Source organism: Mauremys reevesii, linkage group 12 (genome assembly GCF_016161935.1).
Source record: "Mauremys reevesii isolate NIE-2019 linkage group 12, ASM1616193v1, whole genome shotgun sequence".
Lineage (NCBI taxonomy): Eukaryota > Metazoa > Chordata > Testudines > Geoemydidae > Mauremys > Mauremys reevesii.
Genome location: NC_052634.1, coordinates 49,368,233 through 49,372,840, shown reverse-complemented (window position 1 = coordinate 49,372,840; position 4,608 = coordinate 49,368,233). Strand labels below are relative to the sequence as shown.

General features: G+C 48.7%; 1 non-coding gene across 1 annotated transcript; it reads right to left on the bottom strand.

Moving 5' to 3' along the window:
- Positions 1-771: 771 nt before the first annotated feature.
- Positions 772-845, bottom strand: TRNAT-AGU. Its single transcript has one exon. It is a non-coding gene; the product is annotated as a tRNA-Thr (tRNA).
- Between the last annotated feature and the right edge of the window lie 3,763 nt (positions 846-4,608).

The window sequence follows — 4,608 nt, the reverse complement described above, 5'->3', positions numbered from 1 at the left end:
GCTGAAGAGATAAGAGGACAGAGCAGTTCCACAGTTTGGGATTGTACCCCACGGATCCCCCCACACAGAGATCCTGCTGTGACCAGCCGTGGTAATACTGTGCTTAGTGCTCTGCCTTGTAGCTTCAACAGCTGCACATGCAAGATGAGTTTCAGTGACCTTGACCTTGTTTCCATGTTTATCCAAAGCCTCCTTTTGACAGTTGTCAGCAAAAAGACCCGTTTCTGTTGCAAGCATTTGTATGGCTAGCCAGAGTCGGGCTTCTCCGTTAACAAAAAAGATTGACCAAAAGGGGACAAGAGGAGGCACGTTCAGCAAGGCAGCACTGGATGCTGGATCCTGAATCTGCTCTTTATCCAGCAGCTCTCTTGGCAGGCTCTGCCATGGTGCCACGCTCTGGGACTTCTCCCCGAACTGCTCCATTTTTCATCAACAATAACATGAAAAGTGAAAGGACAGTCATTCTCCATTTCCTGCAAGCCCTGCAGAGAACCCTCTAGAAGGGGCTCTGTGCACAGATATCCCCAGTGAATTGCATGGCTGCACAACACAGGGTCTCCTGTCACAGCAAATTGCAGCGGAAGCAACCTCCTTGCCAATGCCAATAGCCTTTTCATCAACACCAGACTGAGGATTTGATTCTCTCCAATGCTCCGTTGGAAAGAAGTTTTTCCTTCACAAGCAATTACTTGGATTGTCAAGGGAGGTCTCTTCTGTTTCCTAGGAAGACACAGGAAAATGTGAGCAGAGGAGACAAAAAGCTATAGAACAAGGCACCACTGGGAGTTGAACCCAGGATCTCCTGTTTACTAGATAGGTGCCTTAGCCTACTAAGCCATGGTGCCTTCCCAGCAGGCCCTCTGCAACCACTCCACTTGATGGTCCAAGACTACACCTTCAAATTCCAAAGTAAAATGTTCCCATTTCCCTCAAGACTTGCAGACCTTGAGCAGGCTGGCTCAGTGCACAGAAAGCCACAGCTGAGCTGACAGAGGGCTTCTAACATGCATTTCTCCCACAAGCTGCTGTGATCAGATACTGACATTTACACAGAGCACGTCACCGGCCACCGTCAATACCAAGAGTGAGCTGGCGTGACTTCATGCACCCACAAGGGGGAAGAGACCTGTAAACTTCCCCTGTTGGACTTTATCCCCTGAGCCCTGAAACAACCAAACTGAACTCTGCCCTGTGAAGGTCATCCTATCATCATTACCCAGTCCGCTCATTTATTCATGCCCACGACTATCCATAACCTGTTTGTATGAGTGATGTGCCCTCACTGCTTGCTGGCTGTACCTTGAACTCACCCACCGTATACCCCGCATTGGGGACATGACAGACTGTGTATATGTATATGCCGTCCAATACCAAAACGCTAACATCCCCCTACAACCTGTATGTTACCCCCAATGCCACAATAACTGACGCTTCAAACACTTTGTATCGTTTATTTTAAATATTCTCTGTGTTTCAGTCACAGCAGCTTCAGCTCAACTCTGAGTCATGGTAACCTTTCCATCAGCTCCGGATTTACCACTTAACACTTTCCAAGACTTAGCAAGGAAGGGTCTCTGTGTCTTGAACAAGCACTTACAAGGATTGTGCAGTGAGGTCTTTTCTTTTCATTAGAAGAAATAAAGAAAGGAGCCTGACAGACAAACTAGGTTCAGCAAGGAAGAACTAGCAGGTCAAGCCAGGATCTCCTGGTGAGTAGGAAGGCTCTTCAGCCAGCTCTGCCCAAAGATCACTATCCAGAGGCCACTTCCCACAGAGTCCAGTTATGGTTACAGACCCATCCTGAAATTAGAGCAGGATATTTTAAAGCTTATTCTCACAGTAAAGTAACACAATTCAGCTATGTCGGCACAGAGGAGAAAGCACTCCGTCATTTCACAGTTATTGCTACTGATCTCACTGACAAACTTCCTTTTCGGGGCTGCTCCCAGCACTTTAGGGAGTTTTTCGTCTTCTCCCTTCCAGCTGTGGTGATGGGACTGCAGCAGCTCCCCAGGGCTGGCTTTGCTCTTTATATCCTTCTCTTCTTTGGCTGAAGCTGTGTTTGCCATCAGTTTAATCCATAGCTGAGACCTCAGGTACCAGCAGCTAGTTACAAAGGCTCAATTCCCATTGCCATCAGTGGGAGGTTATCCAGGGCTGCAAGATTTGGCCCATGGACAGTCAAGGTGCTACAGCAGCTACATTCTTACATGGTGAGTCCTGCAGCCTATTACCAAACTGCTCTGCCATAGTCTGCAGGGGGCCTGACTTTTTGAGAATCTGGCAGAAGAGAGACCCCGGATTAGAGAAGGAAAATGTCCTCAGCAGTCACAGCTGGCAGGAGCAGCAAAGACTGAGTATCAGACACACTTTTTCACCAGGACAATAAATGTGCACAACCCCCTGATATATTGTCAATTCACGCCCACACCCAAGGAAGCCCTATTCTGCTCTATTACACTCTCATGGGATGAGAGGGAAGGTCCTCTCATGGGTAAATAACTGATTACAAGGTAGGAATAAATGATCAGTTTTCAAAATGCAGAGAGGTCAATAGTGGTGCCCCCCAGGGGGTCTGGGACAAGTACTATTCAACATATTCATAAATGATCTGGAAAAAGGGGTAAACAGTGAGGTGGCTAAATTTGCAGATGATCCAAAACTTCTCAGGAAAGTTAAGTCCAAAGCAGCCTGCGAAGAGTTACTAAAAGAGCTCACAAAACTGGGTGAAAGGGCAACAAATGACAGATTTGTTGATAAATGCAAAGTGATGCACATTGGAAAACATAATCCCAACTATACATATAAAATGTCGATGCTAAAATAGTTGTTCCCACTCAAGTGTGGATTTTGTAGTCACTGCGGATAGTTCTCTGAAAACATCCGCTCAGTGTGCAACGACGGGCAAAAAGCAAAGAGAATCTTGGGAATCATTAAGAAAGGGATAGAGAATAAGACAGAAAATATCATATTGCTTATGGCCGACCACATGCATTGGCCTCCTCAGGCAGGGGACTTAGAGGCCCTTCTGCCAGTTGGTGCTGGCAGCAGCAAGGGCTGGGTTCAATGTCTAGGGAGGAGAGCAGCAGAGAGGAGGAGGAGAGAGAGTCCCAAGAGCAGAGTGCAAACCAACCAGCTGAGGGTCTCACAGGACTCCTGAAATAACAGTAGCTCCAGGTCCCATCAGGGCCGCCCAGATGGTGGAGTAAGTGGGGCACTTTGCCCTGGTCTCGCATGGGCCCCACAAGAGTTTTTGGGCTCCTGGAGCGGGTCATTCACTAACTCTGGGAGCTCTGGAAAACTCTCGTGGGGTCCTGGCCTCGGAGATTCTTCCACTCTGGGTCTTCAGCGGCAATTCGGCGGCGGGGGGTCCTTCATGAATGAAAAGTGACTCCATTGAAGTGTTGAAGTGCCTTAATGGAGAGAAAAGATTGGGTATGAAAGGGCTCTTTAATCTCGCAGAGAAAGGCATAACAAGACCCAATAGCTGGAAGGTGAAAAGAGACAAATTCATATTACAACTAAGGCACAAATATTCAACAGCGAGGATGATTCACCACAGGAACAAGCTACCAAGGAAAGTGGTGGATTCTTCATCTCTTGATGTCATTTAATGAAGACTAGCTGCCTTTCTGGAATGTGTTTGCCCCAAAAGTAGCTATTGTGTCATACAGGAGGCCTGTGATATGCAGGGGGTCAGATTAGATGCTCTAATGGTCTCTTCTGGCCATAAAGTCGACTAATTTCTGAAAAACTGAGTGTAACATTGGGAGCAGCGTCTGATGTTTTCCTGTCTAGCCGGCTTGCTGCCTAGAACGAACGCTCCTTGAGTGGGGTGATCCACAGGGAGTAGCTCAAACCTCCAAAGTGCCTGGCCAGGGGCAGGACATTAGCCCAGCAAGGGAGGGGTGTGGCAGTGACATCACAAAGGCCTTTTGCAGGACCTCAGACTATTGGTCAAAGGTGGTGGGGAGTTGGTGACCTCACAGAGAGATGCTGACATCAGCCAGGCAGGACAGGGGTGAGGGGCCAGGGAAACCTCAGAGACCCCTGTGGCTTTGCTTCAGCAAGTCTCCTTCTCCAGGTCTCTCTTTGAGGACTGAGAGAGTATTTGGGTTCACGGACGTGAGCGCCAGGAGGAACCTCTTTCGAGTTTTCTCCTTCCCTTTTAGTGATTTTACTAGAAAACAGCCGTCCCTGTTTAGAAGGTAAGAGCCTCCTCGAGGGAAGGGGTGTCATGGGGGTGTCACAGTTCGGATGCCGGTGCCCCCCCCCCCACCATGTAAGGAAGTTCCCACCACCCTGTTCTGTGTTCGCAGGGCGGGAGAGAGCAGCATCCACGGCAGTGATTTGCTCCTGGCTGCTGGAGCAGAGCAGCAGGCTCAGCTGTCAGAACTTCCCAGAGCGATGAAAGGGGAGGGGCCCATGGCTCTGTAGCAGGAATGCAGGGCAGGCGAGTTCACGGCGGGCATTGTGGGATACTGGAGGAGGCCAGTTATGGTGATATAATGAACAGCAGCATCTACACTGACACTCTGTCACTTTAAGTTTGCTGCAAAAAGCTCTAGACCTCTCATCGAAGTTGTTTTATTTTGTCAGTAAAACAGG